At 38.7% G+C, this 22,108-nt stretch overlaps 2 long non-coding RNA genes across 2 annotated transcripts; one reads left to right on the top strand and one right to left on the bottom strand.

Moving 5' to 3' along the window:
* Positions 1–891: 891 nt before the first annotated feature.
* LOC108175321 (uncharacterized) lies at positions 892–6,172 on the top strand. Its single transcript, XR_011575640.1, has 6 exons — positions 892–2,392; positions 2,564–2,687; positions 3,778–3,887; positions 4,210–4,267; positions 4,964–5,022; positions 5,849–6,172. It is a non-coding gene; the product is annotated as an uncharacterized lncRNA (long non-coding RNA).
* Positions 6,173–6,664: 492 nt separating this feature from the next.
* LOC103454724 (uncharacterized) lies at positions 6,665–8,595 on the bottom strand. Its single transcript, XR_011575641.1, has 2 exons — positions 8,224–8,595; positions 6,665–7,995 (listed from the first exon to the last, which is right to left on the bottom strand). It is a non-coding gene; the product is annotated as an uncharacterized lncRNA (long non-coding RNA).
* Positions 8,596–22,108: the final 13,513 nt, after the last annotated feature.

The raw sequence follows: 22,108 nt of genomic DNA, 5'->3' as shown, positions 1-22,108 counted from the left end.
GCGGACAATATTGTGCTACGGTGATGGAGTGGGTCTAGAAATGGTCCCTCTCGGGCTGGGATGTGACAAATGGTATCAGAGCCAATCCCTGGCTGGAAGTGTGCAGACGATGACGTCGAGCCCCTAAGGGGGCGGATTGTAACATCCCACATCGCTCAAGGGAGTGATGCTTAAATGTATATTCACATCCCTACCTAGCACGAGGCCTTTTGGGAGCTCACTGGCTTCGGGTTCTGTAGGAACTCCGAAGTTAAGCGAGAAAAATGCCAGAGCACTCCCAGGATGGGTGACCCACTAAGAAGTTGCTCGTGAGTTCCCAAAAACAAAACTGTGAGGGAATGGTAAGCCCAAAGCGGACAATATTATGCTACTGTAATGGAGCGGGCCCGGGAAGTGGTCCCTCCCGGGCCGGGATGTGAGATTATTATTTCAGTAATATCTTATGAGTTGTACACTAAAGGGGATTATTGTAAATAGTATTCTAGAAGTATAATTTTGTAAACTAGAAGTAGGAGTCCAATTACTTTAGTCTAAAGAAAGGTTTGGAATTGGCATAGTAGAAATGAATAGTGTTTTGCACTGAATTTCATTATAATTACAACTCTGCCACTATTTTGTTTGTTGACCAAAATGAGTGGGCTTTGGCGGTGAAATCGTGAAAGGAAGGGTCACATGTAGAGAGAGAGGTTTACTTTTGCGCACATTACCGTTTCGATCCGTTTCGATCGCTTCAACATCAAGCCACCACCACCTAGAACAAAAAATAAACACCCGCCACTGCTTTTCAGCCGTCGTCTCCGGCGATCCATTCAAATCTCATATTGAAACAGGTATTTACTTCCAATTCCATTGATATCAGATCGTTCAAATTTTCATCATAATTCGCATCAATCTCCCAAATTTGTTGGATTTAGGGCTTTGTATCTGAATTATTGCTGAAATTGTGTGATGGGTTGAATGCAGATAGAAACTTAGGGAAAGATGAGTGACGTATTCGAAGGGTACGAGCACCACTACAGTGAGCTCTCCGCCAACCTCACCAAAAAGTGTACCGTAACTATTGCTCTCAATAGAGGCCAATTTTTTTTTTCTCACTTTTCCTTATTTATTTATTTATTTTTGTGAATTTAATATATACATGTAATTGCACTATATTTTGGATGATTCATGTTGTATTCAGTTGTGCTGGTGTCCTCTTTAATGTTTACTTTTGTCTCGAAATCTTCCGTTCTAGCTTTCCATTCAAAACCCCCAAATCTTTGGTTCTCTCTAACTTTCTCTTTGTATTCAATTGAGATTTTGAGGGATTTTAATTCTTTTAATGAATCAAGGGCTATTCAATCATGATTTTAAGTGATTCTCTGAAATTCAATGTGTATTCAATCAGGATTTTAAGATAGTTTATTAAAATCTTTAGAAATCTGGGTGTATTAAATTAGAATTTTAAAGAAGTTTATAACATTCCAGGTGTATTCAATTAGAATTAGAATTTAAAGAATTTGGAAAAGTTGAGGAATTTGAGAAAATTTGAGAAATTTTGCAGTGTATTTTAAGCATCCACAAATCTCACAACTCCCCATGAGATTGCGAGATAATCCCTTTGATTTGAAAAGGTACACTATTGCTACTTCATTTTGCAGCTTTATTATTTTCATTTGATTTTTATAATTTTTTGTATTTTACTTGCATTAATTTGTTGAGATCTGTTGAATTCGGCTGCTTGAGTAATTAGGGATTTGGTTCCTTGGTACCGTTTAGTATGTGGGACGGGACGGGACAGAACGGAGTGAGATGAGGCATTCCGTCCCACGTTTGGTGCGCCTAAAACGGGTGGAACGTGTTGTTCCACGGGACAAATTTTGGGTGAATTTTCGTTCCTCCTCATTCCCTGGAACGACTCGTTCCACATCCGTGGAACACAAAATTATAACCTCTCCGTCTCCTTCTTCTTCCTTGTTTACATCCGAAGGCATCTTTACTTCCTCTCCGTTCTGTCCCATCCTATCCCGTCCCATTCCATTATGTTCCATCCCGTCCCGTTTGCATAACAAACGATACCTCCTTAGGAGTAGCAGATTGAATCGATGTGATCGATGGCTTTGCCGTCTGGGATTCTGAAGTTGTTGCCAGATTTCTGACGAATTTCCATCCCAGTTTGTGCGCGGCCTGTATTCAGATCATAGTGAAATGAGTTTTATTCAACTCAGGTACTGTATTTGAGTTTTAATTTTGGATTTTTGTTAATTTGGACGACACCCTAACAGTTTGGTTTTATGGTGAGTTGTGGTGAGTTGTCAGGGCTTTCCCAGCTAAAAGGGGATTTTGCGTTTTGTCTCCTCAGTTGATAAATCTGAGATTTGGCAGTAGCTAGAACGCCACTGTTACTTTTTGGGTATGTTTTATGTCCTACTTTTTCCCAATTTGAATATGTATTCATAGTTGTCGAATTAAAACGTATCTGTAGTTTTTGGGAAGAGATGATGAATGATGGTATCTGTTCCTTCCATGATTAGTTGCCACCACCTCCGCTGTTTCATGTATCTTCATGTGATTTACCATGCAGGATATTGAGTCTGTATGACATCAATGAGGAGGACATTGATGGTGTCACTGATCGTTCTCAGCTTTCAACAGTAACACAACCATCTCCACTCCAAATGCAGCTACCCATATTAGAGTTGCCAAAAGTTTGTTCTAATCCATTCTGTTTATTTGTGATATTCATGTAATTTCAAATCCAGCATATGGACATTAGATGCTAATAATTGTGTTGCGTTTATCTAGAACCTCCAAGGTGTTTAGTGCTCCTGCCTCCACCTTTCTGGAGTTGTTATTGCGTCTACTTAGTTTGCCTGAGTCAGCATGAAATATCTTAGTTGTATCTTTATGATATTAAAGCAAGCCTGTTTATGTGTGTTCAACTAGGTCTAGGTTTCTTCTTTATATAATGTGGTCGTCACCTTTGTTGGAATTTCTGAACTTTTTGAGATGTGAGATATCTCAATAAAAATAATGCTCATTATATAACGTGTAATGTAGTAGAACAATATTGATACTGTTGCTTGAGTTGAGAGCATTCTGTTTTCCTCTTCTAGAATTCTGACTCTTGGAGCTTTTTATGATTCACTGTTTTTGTTTTGCTTCTGTGATGATATTTGGGTTGGGATTCCTATTTCAATGTCATTTTATCCCATCTCTATAGGATCTCTTTGCCACAATTAATCACCCCCGAAAAAATTATTTGCATTTGATTGTTTCCATCACTGGTCAGCGAACACAGGTTCTGTAGATCAGTTAGCATGTTTTGTTCATGTACTGTCAAGAGCACCTGTTCCTGAGAAGTTGAAGAATCTACCATTCAACTTTTAAAGTTTTGTATTTCAAAAGATTAATTGACTCCCTAAGCTATTAATAAATTGATTCCATAGAGACACCGGAGGGTCCTAATAAAGCCACTCAATCTGCAAATGTCAAATAAAGCAACTTATAAGTCTTATATATCACTCACCCAACGCATATTACTTTGTCTGCAATGGTACTTAAATATTGGTAAACATCCCAACGGTGAGCGTACATATTCAAATATCTGCCACTTCACGTCTTTGTGTGTGTTGTTTACCCTAGACTTTGGACATCAATTTGATTCTGTTTTCTTGATGGTTTGATGCATTTTATGTTGTGTTTTTCGGTCAATTGACTCGGTTCGTATGATTAATTCCCATGGTTTCCATGCCATATTGGTTGAATTTATTTTAACTATATTTATTTTTGGTGCAGCCATATCCTCATATAAACAAGTGGAAGGTTTGCTGGACATTAACCAATTAGTTGGGCTATTAGTTCCTTTACTTTGTGGTGTCCCTGGTGTGAGTGAAAAAAATGTTCAGGTACTTTATAGTTAGGAAGATTTAACGATGCTTTTTCTATGTACTTTACTTTATTATGTTTTGATAAACGGAGGTTCAGCAACAGGTTACTGAAATTATCACTTATATATATAGCCTCCACAACAAAGTAATTTCCTAAGAAACGTGTAGTACTTTGTGTTCTGGGTTAGTGTTCTCTAATTTAGATTAGACATTAGGGCTTTGAGCTTGGTAAGGTTTCTTTTCTTGATGCACCTCATTTTTTTATTCATTGTTTGTCTTTTTGGAGTTTTTGATTTACAGATAAATTCTACATTTAAATTCTCTTTTTGTGATCCTGCAGATAAATTCTACTGATTTCATTCTTCTTCACTTTCAAGAATCACCAGTGTTTATTGAAGGTATATAATCCGTTTAGACATTTAGTTTTCAATGTATCAAGTATTTTGCGTTGTTAGTTTTCTGTTATTTTTGTTGTTGCCTGCCTTTTTTTTTTCTATTTTTTTTGTTTTTATCCGCTTCTCTTTCACTTTTGTGCAACCCATTGTCCTCAGTTTAAAATCTTTCGTTGGATAATTTGATCACCTAATGTATTCTCAAGCGATATCTTTGGTTTTAAACTGTTCTAACCAGTTTAATCTTTAAACTGTTCAATGTTAACCCCAACATTTTATTTTCATTCTGTACGCATTGGAACCAAACTTAATTGGTGCTAAAAACGTATAGAGCCTTTAACTATACCATGAATGCAATGTTAGCCAATAAATAATTATAAAAGTAACTTTATCATGGGCTATAATCATATCCAGCATCGTTCCATGATTGTTACCAACCTTTAAAATCAAATTTAGCATCAGTATGTTTTACCTCTTTGTTTCAAACTCAACCACTAGCAGCTACAATTTTGTATTAATCACCGTTATCGATTGTTCTTAACATATGATCATCAGATCCCAATATGTTGATCGTCGTTTTCCCTACCTTATCGTATACGAAACGATTATATTTGCACTCACTTTTATTCATTGGAAACAGTATTTGTGTCTCTCCGTATCCAATCTTTGGTGCAAAATGTTTACAATTTGAATCTGTTTCAGCTTCCTACAGCCAAATTGGAATCAATCTGAAAGAACTGCCTCTATTTGCGGTCTTCAAGGTATAACATTGATCACTCTCAACTTTTAATTTATTTTTCAACATTTTTTCCTTTTGCATTTCAAAAGAAAAAACCTTTATTCAATATATACTGATATGGTCACTTATAACATAAAAAAAAAAAAAACTTCATCTTTTTTGTCAATATTTAAGTTTTTCTTATTTTTCTTTATGAACCAGGTCAGCCCATAACTCTGTAACCATCCACGTATAAAACTTATCCATTTTTATCACTGTGGTATCAATACAAATTTACTCTTATTTTTTGAGGTGGGATTGGTCTTAAAACACATGAACTAGAATTTAATTGATCCCATTATTCTATACACAAAAATTCCATCGACCCAAAAACCTCACTTGGAAAACAAACGTATTTACCTGTATTTTTTTTTTCTGCTTCTCCTTAGTTTTTACCTTCTTTTTTTTCCGCATCATTCTCTCTTTCATGATTAGGTTTAGCACACATTTTTTTAAACCTCTTTAACCTTGTTCGTTTTAAGTGTTTTGCTTCATTATATAACATTCATTTGGATTTGTGATTGATATCAACTTGGTCAGCTTTTCATTACTTGCAAAGCATCTTTAGAGTAATGCCCTTAAACTGTGTCAATTTTTCAATGAAAAATCTTGAGAACCTTATTCAGTATTTGGCGATTAGATGAAACATCAACATAATTTCCCTTGCTTTGACCGATTCTCTGTGATTAAATTATGGAAAAATACAGTGAAAAAGATGCAACTTTTTTATGGGATTGACAATTTTCGGCTTAGTTTGGCTAAAAAAGAATTAGAGTGTTACTTATTAAGTTGATTTAACAAATTTGCAGGATGCAACAGAGCACATAGAACAAGTTTTCAAACGAGTTAAGAAGATCCAGCTGAAAAGAGCATACAAGATAGAGAATTGGTATGCTGCTTTGTCTTTGTGTTGGATTTTGATGTTTAGGTTCTCCTGCTCAGTAGACTTTATAGTGTTCTAAATCTGTTTTGTAAATGTGCTAAAAGATTGGACATGTTATTGAATATTAGCCATGTAGTTTGAATTGGATATGTGATTGAATATTAGGTATTTAGTTTGAATTGATTTGGATATGTGGTTTATTGAATTGGAATTTGGATATGTGCTAATTTGAATTGGATATGTTGAATTAGAGATGTGCTACTTTGAATTGGATAGGTTGAATTGGAGTGTGTTATATTGATGTATGATGAACTGATGGTTACAGAACACACACGCACACACTCACCAGTTATCACATACTCTGGGGCTGCATATCCATAGGTTCCCATGACTCGCGTTGAAACATGAGTTTTATCACCCTCAGGACCATCTTTCGCAAGTTCGAAATACGAAAGATTGGCATTGTAATCCTAAAATAACTCATTCATCTAACACATATGAAAATTATGCATTTTCATAATTAAAGTTTTAAATTGTCATCATTCTGTTCAAATGCACCATTTCCTTTTTGTTTCCCTTCTCTCATCTTGCAAGCACTTATGGTGTCCATTTCCTTTTAATTTCGGTTAATGCAGGTTTTGAAATTTGTGATGATCATTTTCATATTTCTATAAATTTTGAGAGAAAAAAGGATGTGAAAAAGCACATTAGTCTCTAGGTATAAATCACATTAGTCTAATTATGGCTAGGATAAAAAACCATGTCACATTGCAATTTCAATTTGGGATTTGAATTTATTTACAAAATTACGATCCTTTTTAAAATTTAGAAAAGAGCATGTTAAAAGACCAATTTTCTTTACAGGAACTTGAATAAAAAATAGGCCATGAGTGAAAACCAACCAGCAAAGATTATGGTGATTCACTAATTTAAACATAAACCGGCTTTGAGAGTCATGCTCACCTATTGTCGATTTTCCTTGCGAGCATATTTCCTACCCAAAGTTTCCCAAACTGTGTTCTCAAACCACTGCATCGGCATGGTCTTTGGTGCTAGAACATCTTCTAACTTCATTCTAAAAAAATTGATTCATAAGTAAAGACACCTAAAAGCAGCTAAGTAAACAGTTTAATCAAGAAGCAATTCAGAAGTAGAACCAAATAAGCCACAGTCCAACTTTTGCACACCCTCCAGCGTAATTTAATATCAGAAACCATATCCTGAATTCAAGTTTGCCTAGAGCTTCTAATTGTGTGTGCCCATCGTGTCTTTCTTGGTCTACAACCAAGGATTGATTAGTGAAAGCTTCAAAAATAGATAGTTATCACAAACAAACAATTGATCACAATGATATTTTTTGTAATTTGGGTTTATAGTGCTTCTAAATGCTGTTTTAATTGAGTTTTATGTGCTTGGTTGATTTGTTGTTACGGATGGGTGATACCTTTTTTTTTCTTTAAGTTAGGAAACGGTGCCTTTCAGAGTTTGTAAATTTTTGTTGGGGTTTATTCAAGCTGTTGTGTTAAAGGTATATGATGTGTTTTTTTCTTTTCGCTTTATTCTTTCTAATTTGGGATGGTTTTTACATTGTATTTTTGTTATGAGTTTGTTGTCCCATTTTTGTGATGGACTTGGAATGAAATGGGATTGGAGGGTGATAAAAATTTCTAGCTAGCTAGGGAAAGGTCACAGTGTTCAGATTTTGCAGGTGGGATATTAGGGTGAGGGAAAAATGGGAAAGAGAGCATGGAAGACAAATTTAGGAGTAGAGATAGGAAAACTAATCAAAAGATTATGACAGAGGAATGGGTTGGGTTAATTTGGATTTTTTTTTTTGACTGATTTGGGAATTTTTTTTCTTTCTGTGATTGCCAAGTCAGCTTGAAGGAGAGCAATAACCAAATTATTCGAAGATAGGTTCTCTAAATAATTAGGTTCTCTACATTATAGCTTCACCACACATTTTTTATCATCTGGGTCTCCCTTTGCAATCTGTTTCAAGATGGTTATCTCATCCATGGCCGCCTTGGTGTAGTGGTCAGCACTCTTTTGCACTTTCAGAGCAACAAATCTCTGGCATTTTTGTGCAATTCAACACCCACCCAACAAAAACAAAACACATTTGTCATTAATTAATTTACTTAAAACTAAGCATGTCAAAGATAAAAAAAAACCAAGAACAAGATTAAAATTTCAATTACTTTCCCCCACATTCTCAAACGACTAATATCTACAACCTCATATCAAAAAGCAATAAAACGCAGTATCATAAAAAGAGAAGAAAGAAGGAGAGAGGAGTACAGAGTGTTGGGTGTCCCAGGCGAGCCAGATGGTGGAGAAATGGCCCCAGCCGAGCTTGGTCTGAACGACATACCGTCCGCTCTTGAAAGTGTCACTGATTCGGATGGCGTGGTAGCCGCCGCGCCGATAGTCCTCCGTGCCTTCGTCCTTCGACGTGTAGTCGCTGCTCTGACTCCGATTGAAATTTTCCATGGAAAAATCAAGAAAACGAACCTGGAGATGCAACGGCTACGGGAGAAGATCAAGATCGAACCTGGAGATGCAGCTGCTACGGGAGAGGATGAGGAGGAAGGCTATGGGTAAAGGCAGCTGCAGGCAGAGAAGATGGAACGAAGAAGATAGAATTTTAGAGTTTGTTTTTTTGATGATGTAAATATTGAAAAAGATAAGGGGTATTATTGTCTTAAAATGTTATAATTTTGTGTTCTACAGACGTGGAACCAGTTGTTCCAGGGGGGTGAGTCGGAACCAAAATTCACCCAAAACTCGTCCTGTGGAACAACGCATTCCACCTGTTTTAGGCGCACCAAACATAGGATAGAACACCTTATCCCACTCTATTCCGTCCCGTCCCACATATCAAACGGTACCTTATAACCTTACTCCATCTCTTAGCTATTTCATCGAACACTTTATCTTCATTCAAAGCCATCACAAACGTGCTCGCAGGAGACATATTGACCCACCCATTAAAGTCATTGTCCCACTGAATCCCTTTTTTCTGTATTTCAACAAACATTCTATTGGCAAACCCCCCTTCACCAAATGGAAAAACTTAACATTCTCATTGCCCTATATCCACTAAATACATATTTTCTAAACTCATCAATCGGCACACCCACTCACATGTTTCTTTCAAGTTGTTGTTTAGAACATCAGGCATTCTAAGCTTAATCCTTTTTTTGGACATTTCATCAAACACATCCTGGACAAGTATTGTCCTTCTACTTTTAAAAAATGGACACATTACATTCCAAGGTTATAGCAGACTTAGAAAATTCCGAATTCAATTGTACATTTTTCTGTGGAAAATGTGAGATTGGTACCTGACAGAAGAGTGCCTTATCGGGTTCTTTAGGTGGAGGGACTTGTCGGGCTTCCTGAATAACCTCTTCCTTGTTAGAAAAATTTGTAATTTCACCAGTAGAGCTACCCAATAGTGGCACAACTCTACTAATATTGCTGCTAGTTTGAGAGTGACTCTTCAAGCGGAATTCAATCACATCATAAGCACGATGTTACTGCAAAATGAACTGTTAGTGCCAAAGTAGGAGCACAAGCATACTGCTACAAAGGAAGACAGATTCGAAGAGTTCTTGGATCGACTGTAGTCAAGGAACCCTAAAACTTCCAGTTCATCTCCACATGCGAAATCGTTTTCAGGAAACACTTAATTTTCTGAGGAGTAAGGGTAGAACAATTTGTTGTTCGAAAACACTCGACCATTATGGAAGCTCGTGCCATGGACAGAGTCGCCTTTGCTGTCAACAATGGTGACGTCGACAGCAACGGTGGAATGCGATGGGTTTTAAGGGCTGGTAATACTGACGATTGATTCAGCGATGGAAATTGTGGCGAGGATGGTTCTTGTGCTTGTGATGTAGGTATCGATAGTAGTGATAGAGTAGCAGAAGGATAGAATCAGGGGATTTCGATGACGTCGTTGGCAAAAGATTATAGATGGAGCCTTCCTGTCCATGTTTCTACTTTGCTAAAACCTATTTAAGCAACGCTTTTTAGAGATGTGGTGAACACCTCTGACCACGCTGAAGACATTTCTTGCGTGCAGACTGTCGAACCAAGACCCAGGTCAAGTTCGTTAGGAGAGATCTGATAGGGGTCATGAAATCGTAGATGGTTCTCGGAATCGAAAACCCACAAATTTCCTTCATATAACGAAGATGGAGAGTAAATTTGAGAATCGTAAAAATTAGGGTTTGTGGCAAAGGAAAGAGAGCTTTGAGGGACGTCGATGGAGTCAGAATACATAACGGAAGGTAGTGTGGTATGCGGGAGGAAAATGGGACTGGTATATAAAGGAGCTACGGCAGGCCCATGCATATACGAGGATAGGTTATTTGGTGGTCGATTGGTATACAATCGGAAAAAGGAAAGGTGGGCTTAACTCGTATGGAATGGAATCTGGTAGTGATCGACAGGAAGATGAGGTCATACTGAGAAACATTGGTTGCTAGATTCTAATAGAATCCTTGATCACTGGAATCATCCATCACACTTTTTCACGGCGTTGGAAGTGTGGGATCGACGGAGGCAAACCATAATCCACGGTGGCTCTCTGGCTCTAGTACCAAATGATAGGATCATAGATTGACATAAACGAAAAAGGAAATTAGGGGAAAGGAAAATGCGAGAAAAGTAATAAAATTTAAGTAAATTCATATCATTCATTTATGCCCACTTTAGATGACCATATGTGTTTAAATACACAAACAAAATCTGAGTCTACAACGAATGAACAAACAAATAGATGAACAACTCCATTAATGAAGCTTGTAGGTCTCAAGAAGGCGGAGATGGTGACGGAGGGCTGTTTCTCCACCATCGCCATCCAAAGGGACCAATTCTCTGCATCGGGTTTCAATTTCTAAACAATTCAATTGAAATTTCTAAAGAATTATGAATTAATAAATTTAGAATTGAGATTATTTGCAAAATTTATCTTCGGATTGGAATTTGTTAGGGAAAGAAATGATGATTAACATATAATCAGGGATTGAGATATGCTGACTGATACATGATCCTTTAACCTTTGTGTAATCCCTTAATTGTAGGAATGTAATTACTTGTATAGGCTCAATTCCAGGATCAGGAATTAATCCCTCCAGTGTATAAAATCCTTGTAACAGTTTGATGTTGAATGCAATACAAAATTCACTTTTTTCTACAAGTTGTCCATGATTGTGTGCAAAATGGTATGACGATCAGCGCCTACTACACTAAACTCAAAGGTTTATGGGATGAATGCGATGCCATTTGTTCTATCTCCCCCCCCCCCCCCCCCCCCCCCCCACACCTGCTCTTACGGCACTATAAAGGAGACCCTCCAGTTCCGAGAGAGTCAGAAGACTATGAAGTTTCTATCTCCCCCCCCCCCCACACCTGCTCTTACGGCACTATAAAGGAGACCCTCCAGTTCCGAGAGAGTCAGAAGACTATGAAGTTTCTTATGAGGCTGAATGATGCATACACTCATGGCCAGATCCTCCTCATGGATCCACTTCCCTCAGTCAGCAAAGCACACTCACTCATATTACAGGAAGAAAAACAACGGACAGTGTCCTCTACATCAAACAACACAGTTGATGCTGTTGCCTTTCAATGAAAAACAACAAAGGAAATTCAAGCAGAGATTTCACGCCACGGAACCCTCGCCTAAAGTGTGATCGATGTGATATGATTGGTCATACTTCAGATTCTTGTCGTTCCCATCTAAAGTGTGAATTTTGTGGGAACAAAGGGCATACCATCGAATACTGCTGGAAGCGCAAGAAGGCATACCATTGAATACTGCCGTAATCATGTCCCTACACATGATAGAGCATGTTATTTTCTTACTATCGTCGATGACTTCAATCGATGCACCTGGGTTTATCTAATGCACCACAAATCCAATACACACCACTACCTTACCAATTTTGTAAACCTTGTGGAAACCCAATTCTCAACTAAAATCAAAATCATTCGCAGCGACAACGGTCCCGAATTCACCATGAACCAATATTATTCTAATAAATGCATCATTCACCAAACTAGTTGTGTTGGAACTCCCCAACAAAATGGAGTTGTCGTGCGAAAACACCGTCACCTGGTTAACACGGCTAGACACTTCTTTTTCAAGCTCATCTACCTAAACGTTTTTGGGGGGATGCTATCTTGACAGCCACATATCTTATCAACCGCACACCTACACCATTGCTACAAAGGAAAACACCTTATGAGCTTCTTTACAAAAAATGACCAGCCTATGATCACTTACAGGTTTTAGGTTGTCTATGTTTTGTTTCCACACATGATAAACAACCCACCAAATTTGATGCTCGTGCCTCCCAGTGCATGTTCCTTGGATACCCTTATAGGCAAAAGGGGTATCGTCTTTATGATCTCTAAACTGGAAAAATATTTGTTTCTCGAGACGTCACCTTTCGTGAACATATATTTCCCTACACTCACTCTTCATCAGACACACCCATTGTCCTACCAAACACCATTCTGACTGCACCAAGTTTAGAACCACCACCTGCCACGACTAGAACTCCACCAAATGAGCTCAACTTCGCAACACTAACTGCCACTGAACCTTCACCACCGATGTCACCACCACTACTACCTGCAACACACTCCAGTTATGATCATGCTGCCCTAACAATTGTCCCACCAAACTCGTGCCTAGCCACCTCCTCGCTTCAAGGATTATCACATCGAGGCTCCTCTTCCTTCTTGTCCCTCCCAATCATCACCCTTAGCTCCGGTCTTCACATCAAGTAGTCTCTATGTAAACACGAAATTTTCCTAAAACAAACGAGACAAGAACAACGCGTACAAAATAATATTTGTATTTGATGATTTTGGGTTACAATCTCTCTCAAATTTGATCATCTGATTCGATCTCCGTAAGGTGTTGATTTGTGGATTGTGATGCTGATCCAAGGGTCGTCGAGGCTTGATCTCGGATGAATGGTTGGAAGTTTCTTCAAAGGGGCCTTTTGGGCTTGATCTTGAAGGTTTGATGGATGAACGGATCTTTCAAGGGCTTTTGGGCTTGATCTTGAAGAACTGTTGATGAATGGATCTTCAAGGGGCCTTTGAGGCTTGATCTTGATGAACAGTTGATGAATGAATCTTCAAGGGCTTTTGGGCTTTATCTTGAAGAACGGTTGGATGTGTGGATTTGTTGATGTTGTTGATCCAAAGGGTCGTTGGGGCTTGATTTTAGGATGAACGGTTGATGAACGATGAACACTTTCTTCAAGGGTCGTCGGGGTTTGATCTTGAATTGGTGGAAGTTCCTTCGAATAGCCGTTGGGGCTTGATCTTGAAGGTTGAGTTGACGAAGAACGAAGAGAGCTTTCTTGATCCTTTGGATTTGCTTGGGAGCTTTAGAGTTTCAGAGCTTCAGTGTTTTGGTGTAATGTGAATTGGTTATGAATTTTTTTGTCCCCCCAAATGAATGAATTAGCCTTCTATTTATAGAAATTTCCAAGGCCTAATTTTGAATATAATATTCTAGATGAAATAAGTCGTTTCTGCCAGGTGTTGACACGTGTCCTGTTTGATGACTTTTCTGACTCTTTTCGATTTTTTCGTTGAGTCACACGCTACATGTAAAATTTATGTGACACGTGAACGTTGAAATTTTGATTTATCGGTCAACATTTATTTACCAAAATTTCGATGTCTACACTCTATCCTTTGGCTAATATAGTATCTTATAACAAGTTATCATCTATCATCTCACCATCGTGCGTTCACCATGACCATGTCCATGGATGTAGAACCTCAATCTTTTTCGCATGCTATGTAGCACCCTCACTGGCGGACTACCATGCGTCAAGAAATCCATGCCCTCGAAGTCGACACTTCAACAGTTACATCCTGGCAAGAAACCTGTCGGTTGAAAATGGGTCTACAAGGTCAAATTTAAACCGGAAGGCACAGTGGAACATTATAAGGCACGTCTAGTGGCCAAGGGGTACAATTAAGTTGAAGGCTTGGATTACAAAGAAACCTTTGCTCCGGTCGCCAAACTTGTTATAGTTCATCTTTGCTTGTCATGGCTATTGCACAACGTTGGATTCTCCACCAACTTGACATCAATAATGCCTTCTTACATGGAGACCTTGATGAGGGCTTTTATACGACTTTTCCACCTGGGTTTGGACGAAAGGGGGAGACTTGTGTTTGCAAACTACACAAGTCATTGTATGGCCTTAAGCAATTGTCAAGGCAATGGTTCATAAAGCTTTCAGTTGCACTAAAAAACTTGGGTTTCCAACAGTCCAAGGCCGACTATTCGTTATTTGTTCGCACCCAAGGTAATTTGATCATCATCATATTAGTTTACGTGGATGGCATTATTATATCAGGGAATAATTTGGAAGCAATTGAGGTCACAAAATCATTACTCAAGCATCAATTCAAGTTAAAAGACATGTGACAATTAAAATACTTCTTGGGGATCAAGGTAGCAAGGTCAAGCAAAGGCATTGCCATTTCACAAAGAAAATACGCACCGGAGATTCTTGAAGATGTTGGATATCTTGGAGCTAAACCTACATTATGTCCTATGGAAGAAAACTTATCTCTCAGCAAAGACCAAGGAGAATGCATTCCAAATCCCTCCACATACCGACGACTTGTGGGTCGATTGATTTATTTAACCATTACACGACCTGACTTAGTATATCCAGTTCATATATTAAGTCGGTTCATGGACAAGCATCGGACGCCGCACATGGAAGGAGCGTACCATGTTCTACGCTATCTTAAACAATCCAGGACAAGGCTTATTTCTCCTTGCAAATAGCTCCATTCAATTGAAAGCTTTTTGTGACTCAGATTGGGCTAGGTGCCCAGACACTCGATGTTCTGTCACCGGGTATTGCATATTCCTTGGGCACTCATTAGTCTCTTAGAAAACCAAGAAGTAAGCTACTGTATCCCGATCAAGCGCAGAAGCCGAATATAGATCCATGGCTACAACTTCTTGTGAAATCACTTGGCTAATAGAATCCTATGAGACTTAGGTATCTCACACCACAACCTGCAATGTTATACTGTGATAGCCAGGCCGCACTCCATATTGCATCAAATCCTATTTTCAATAAACGAACCAAGCACATTGATTGCCATCTCATTCGGGAGAAAATCCATAATGGAACAGACAAAACGGCTCATGTGTCGACTCAACGACAACCTGCTGACATATTCACTAAGCCACTTGATATCTCACAGTTTTCAACTCTACTTAGCAAGTTGGGAATTATAAATATACATTCCAACTTGAGGGGGAGTTTTAAGGAAAGAAATGATGATTAACATATGGGGTGTGCTATCCACACACCCATTTTTATTTCTCACACACCCCTTGTTAATTTATGTCCATTGATCTTCTTCATTTCATCCGATCCGACGGTCAAAAATTAGAAGGGTGTGTGAGAAGTAAAAAGGGGTGTGTGGATATTACACCCCTTAACATATAATCAGCGATTGAGATATGTCGACTGATATATGATCCCTTAACCTTTGTGTAATCCCTTAATTGTACGAATGTTATTACTTGTATAGGCTCAATTCCAGGATCGGGAATCAATCCCTCCAGTGTATAAAATCCTTGTAACGGTTTGATGTTGAATACAACACAAATTTCACTTTTCTCCACATAATTGCCAGAGAGATTCGTAATTCATTTGAAAATTTTGGTGGAGGTACAAATTAAAGAGGACAACATTACATATTTATCCCTTGATTTAATGGACATTGGATGGAAATGTTACTTTTGGGTTAAATTTGCTAACATTCTTCATCATAAAAGTTTAAATCCTAATTTTTTAATCATAGGAGTTGTTTTTCGAATACCTTATCACCAGAGACTATTAATCTGATTTGGCCTAAAATAAGTAACTAATTTCCCAATAGAACGTGGCAGTGGCAAAGATGGTGGAGGTCGAGTGGCTGAGGTGCCACTTGTAAACACCATGGTAATATGGTGGTGACATGCTTGACCTTTTCAAAAAATACTTAACAAAACTAAATTTTATGTTTTACAAAACCTATTTAACAAACCCTTTTTTTTTTGTTTATTATTATTATTATTATTATTATATATGTAAAACCAAAACTATTTCCTAAATCGTTACCACAAATCCTAATTTACTTCAACTTGGACTTAAAATACTGGGCCTAGTTCCGAGAAAAGATGACCCAAGTTCTCAATCCAAAAAAAACATGATTAGACCGAGTCATAGTGAAAGTAGAATTATTAAGGGATCAGACTTAGATGTGGCCTGGTGGAGTCATTGACACACCCCGATCCTAGAATCAAGGCGTGCTGGCCGTCACGTGAGTGTGATGTAACCAAAAGTGCGACGCGGAAGCAATAGGTAAGAGAAATACGAAGAAATAAAAACCAAATACTAGCAATAATATCCAACTAGCATGCTAGAGTAAGTTTAAGTGAGAAACACACATATTCAGAGCATAAGTACTAGGTGCAGTCAAGTAGGAACATTACTAAATTACAACACCCGAAGGTGAGTCCTACATGAGTAGTCTATCAGAATGCCATGGGAATCCTCGTGGGCCACCAACGCTGATAACTAGAACCTGGAGGGGCGCAAAACAAAGTTGAGTGGGTCAGTAAAACAAAGCTTTCTGAAAACATTTCAATTAATAACATTTCTAATCCCTCATTGTAAAACCTGTATACTTTCCCAGAAAATAACATAATATGCATATAATCTTCGTATATCTCAAATCATAATTCTTTATAAAAAATCAGAAGGTATGTTATGCTATAAATGTCAACAACAGAATAAAAATGCAACATTATAACAGGTGAAATAAGGAATCAACCGGAGACCCTGCAGTTGGTCCTGTACGGTTAATTCTAAAGCTCAATATACCATCCAACCTGAACCACCGCAGTGACCTGTACGGCGCTACTATGCACATAAATCAAAACTACCTAAAGTAGTCTGTACGATAAGAAAGGTGTAAGAATACGCTCTAGTGCTTCTCTCATCAACAGTTGTATAATAATCTAAAATCACCTACAGTCGGAACCACTCTATGGTCTGTACGACATGTCGGAACCCTCTCATGGTCTGTACGACATGCACCTACTTGGATCCAAGGTGAGCTTGTGGTGCGGGGTGAATAATATAAGCACCAACACCAAGGGTGTAGGTTATGAGCTCTCAACACAATTCACATCATCAATAAATCATATGAACAATATAAACTCACACCTGTGCGTCCACAGCACCATTTAACATATATATGCATCAATTACTAATTCATATAATTCATAATATGCATGCATGGCATTTTAAAAACATACTTTCATTTAAATTCAATTTCTGGGAAATTCAGTAGTATATAGGTAATAACAGAAAATAACTGCCCACTCACTGATAAGTTGAAGGGTCGTAACCCCTGTGACGTCCTTGAATGCACTCGTCCTCGGGATAGGTATCACCTCTATGCGAAACAACTATAAAAATGTTAATTAAAGCACATAACCGACAATTCGAAATAACTTCTCATACGATGCTCAATTTGGGTCTATGAATATACCACAGTGACCTACTCGACGTCACGGACGTCGAGGTATTTTTAAAAAAAAAATTTCGAGGCCGCACGTGCCCCCACACGCCGGGAGGGGCACGGACCCACGCATCCCCACGCGCATCACCTTCTTCCTCCAGCCGCCGGTTTCTAGGAAATTTTTAAATCACCATAACTTACTCATTTCTTCACTATTTTCAACGCTCTTTATATCAAAATGAAGATCTTGATGAGATGAACACATCCATAGCTGCCTCGACACCTAACTCGCCGGGGATTCACCGAAAAAAGCTTCGAAAGTTTTGGTCGAAATTGAAAAGCTCCATTCTCCGTCCTCCGACGTCCAAATTCTACTAACGAAGTACCCCGAAGCTCGTGAGGACCTCCTTAAGCTCACTGTGAGCTTAAAATTCCCTGAAACACAACGTTTTACATGTGCATGAACAATGCACATTTTCGGGGTTATGGTTTCACGATGATATCGAAGGTTTTAAGTTCTAAAATTAGTATATTTGAACTCAGGGACTCAAGAGGAGTTCAATTATTACCTTAGAACCTTCGATCTATGAAGATTTGAGGGCTTTGTTCTTTGTCCGTACGGTTTTGAGAGGGAGAGAGTGAGAGAACTAAGAAAGAGGAGAGAGAAGGCACGGGATGAGTATGCTTGTCCCGTGTGTGTGTGGTCCACCCAAAACAATCACAATCCAATTTTCTTAAGTCCCTAACCACACAAAATACATACAACCTTTAATCTAACGTAAATTTTCCAAAACTTAGGAAAGTATGCATTATTCAATAACATGTCACACACATACCTTAATCACCTTAAGGGTAATTTCATCTTTTCACATCAACGATAAGCTAATTTCGGGACGGGTTGTGACAATCTACCCTCCTTATAGAATTTCGTCCCCAAAATTCATGCAACCGATCAATCCATTAATATTCATAAAACAACCTCGGATACATCTCTCTCATTTGATCTTCTGTCTCCCAAGTGGCTTCTTCTACTGAGTGGTTCCTCCACAATACTTTTACCAAGCTCACTGTCTTATTCCTTAGAACCTTGTCTTTCCAATCCAAGATAGTCACTGGTTCTTCATCATACGTCAAATCCGGATTAATCTCCAAAGGTTGAGGAGGAATCACATGTGAAGGATCTGAAACATAATGTCGAAGCATCGAGACATGAAACACATTATGTACCTTAGATAACTCCGGAGGCAACTCCAATCTATAAGCAACTTCACCAATCCTTTCAGTGACCTCATAAGGTCCTATATACCTAAGACTTAACTTGCCTTTCTTTCCAAACCGTACTACACCTCTCCATGGTGACAATTTCAAGAATACCAAATTACCCACGTCATATACTCGATCAGTAGCATGTCTATCTGCTAAACTCTTTTGTCGATCCTGGGCTGCTTTTAGGTTAGACTTAATCACGTAAACATTTTGAGTAGTCTCATCTACAATCTCTGGGCCCTCAAGCACTCTTTCACCAACCTCTGACCAACACAATGGCGTATGACAAGCTCTACCATAAAGTGCCTCAAATGGTGACATACCAATGCTCGAATGAAAACTATTATTGTAGGCAAATTCCATCAAGTCTAAGCGATCATGCCAAGAATCACCAAACTGTAACACTGAAGATCTCAGCATATCCTCTAACGTCTGAATAGTCCTCTCTGATTGTCCATCGGTTTGAGGATGATAAGCAATGCTGTAAAGCAGTTTCGTACCAAGACCTGAAAAGCTACCCAAAACTTAGAAGTAAATCTTGGATCTCGATCAGAAATAATATTCACTGGAACTCCATGATACTTCACAATCTTCGTGATGAACAACTTAGCCAATTTATTCAGGGGATGCTTTTCCCTCACTGGAATGTAGTGTGCTGACTTGGTAAGTCGATCTACAATTACCCAAACGCCATCAAATCCATTTCGTGTACGTGGAAGCTTATACACGAAATCCATAGTTATATTTTCCCATTTCCACTGAGGAACGGGAAGTGGTTGCATCCGCCCAAAAGGCTTATTTCTTTCTGCTTTGACTTGCTGGCAAACAATACACCTACTTACATATTCTGTAATTTCCCTTTTCATACCCGGCCAATAATAAAATGGTTGAATGGTATGGTACATCTTAGTCCCTCCTAGATGCATCGCATAAGCTGAACAATGTGCTTCATCCAAAATTTCCTTATTTAATTCCTCATTATTCGGCACATACATTATGTTCTCCTGCATAAGCATGCCATCTGATTCTCGAATCCTGAGGTCTTTCTTTTTCCCTTCATTTCTCAATTGAATCATTTCTTGAATCTCTTCATCAACCATCTGAGCTTCAAGTACACGATCAACCAAAACTGGCCTGACTTGGAAACTAGCAAGAAAAGCTTCTCTTCGATCTTCTAACTCCAACTTTACTCCAGTAGCTCTCAATTCTGCAAGAAGAGGAACACTACAAGCATACAAAGCATTAAGTCGACCTTGAGGTTTCCTACTCAGTGCATCAGCTACCACATTTGCACGACCTGGATGATACTTAATAGTGCAGTCATAATCACTTAGTAACTCCATCCACCTTTGTTGATGAAGATTAAGATCATGCTGAGTGAAAAGATACTGAAGACTCTTATGATCTGTGAAGATCTTACACTTCTCACCATAGAGATAATGTCTCCAAATCTTCAAAGCAAAAACAATGGCTGCCAACTCAAGATCATGAGTAGGATAATTCCTTTCATGAATCTTCAACTGTCGAGAAGCATAGGCAATCACTCTATTATGCTGCATCAAAACACATCCCTAACCATTCAAAGAAGCATCACTGTGAATCTCAAAGTTACTGCTATCATCAGGAAGTACCAATACTGGAGCATGAGTGAGGCAATATTTCAGTTGCTGGAAACTTTGCTCACAATTCTCGTCCCACTCGAACTTAACATCCTTCCTGGTTAATTTCGTTAGTGGCAAAGCAATCATAGAAAAACTTAAACAAACCGTCGATAATAACTTGCTAGACCAAGAAAACTCCGTACTTTTGTGACGGTTTGTGGTTGTTCCCAATTCTCCACTGCTGCAATCTTTTGAGGATCTACTTGAATTCCTTGTGCCGATACTACATGTCCCAAAAATGCCACTTGATTCAACCAAAACTGACATTTGCTAAACTTGGCATACAACTGATGCTCCCTCAATTTCTTTAATACCAAGTTAAGATGTCGAATATGATCTGCTTTCGACTTAGAGTATACCAGAATATCATCGATAAAAACAATGAAAAATCTATCAAGATATTGCTGGAATACTTCATTCATTAGCCTCATGAAAGCTGCAGGTGCATTAGTCAATCCAAATGGCATCACCAAAAACTCGTAATGTCTGTAATGGGTCCTGAAAGCCGTTTTAAGTACATCTTCATCTTTAATCTTCAACTGATAATAGCCAGATCTCAAATCAATCTTAGAGAACACACACGCACTTTTGAGCTAACCAAATAAATCATCGATACGAGGAAATGGATAACGGTTTTTAATCGTTACCCGGTTCAATTGCCTGTAATCAATACATAATCTCAAAGTTCCATCTTTCTTTCTTACAAATAACACCGGAGCTTCCCAAGGTGAAGTACTAGGTTGAATGAAACCTTTATCAGTTAATTCCTGTAACTGAATTTTCAATTCTCTCAATTCCGCTGGAGCCATTCTATAGGGAGTCAAGGATATAGGATCCGTACCTGGAAGCAAGTCAATCGAAAACTCTACCTCTCTGTCTGGCGGCAATCCAGGCAAATCATCTGGGAATACATCAGGATAGTGCCTGACTACTCCAACGTCCTCCACACTGCTAGGAATAACATCATTTATCCTTGACAACCTTTCGATAACAACTTCTTTGCTCTCATGGCCGAAATAACACCATGTCTCACCCCATTTCTTTCACCCACAAAAGTAACCTCTGGTAGTCCAGGACGATGAAAAGTAACTGATTTCCCATAACAATCTATATGGGCACGATTACAATGCAACCAATCTGCCCCTAAAATCACATCAAAATCCACAATATCTAACGAGATAAGATTAGTTGGCATAACTACACCATCTACCATCACTGGACACCCAGGATAAACACTATCAATGTAACATTTGTCCCCTCTAGGCATAGCAAACTCTAAATCAAATCCTAGAGGTGTAGGGTGAGGTTGTGTCATTTGAGCAAACGTATGAGAAATCACAGAATGTGTAGCACCACAATTAATCAAAACTCTAGCAAAATGACCAAGAATATTTAACGTACCCATAATCAAATCTGGATGGTTCTGAGCATCTTGCAGTGATATGTGATTAACATGTCCCTGAGCTTGCGGTCGTCCACCACGACCTCTGTTACCTTGGTTACCTTGCCCTTGAGAAATACGTCCCTGTCCTGGCTGATTAGACTGCCTAGATGGTCCTGCACTGCTAGCAGCAACCTCTCCCTGTCGGGGCTGACCTCCTTGATACCACTGAGATCCTGGGAATACTGATTCTGTCTGGAAGCATAGAGAGCAGCACCACCCTGATAATGGT

The sequence above is a fragment of the Malus domestica genome, chromosome 14 (genome assembly GCF_042453785.1).
Source record: "Malus domestica chromosome 14, GDT2T_hap1".
Lineage (NCBI taxonomy): Eukaryota > Viridiplantae > Streptophyta > Magnoliopsida > Rosales > Rosaceae > Malus > Malus domestica.
This window is presented reverse-complemented; position numbering and strand designations above follow the sequence as displayed.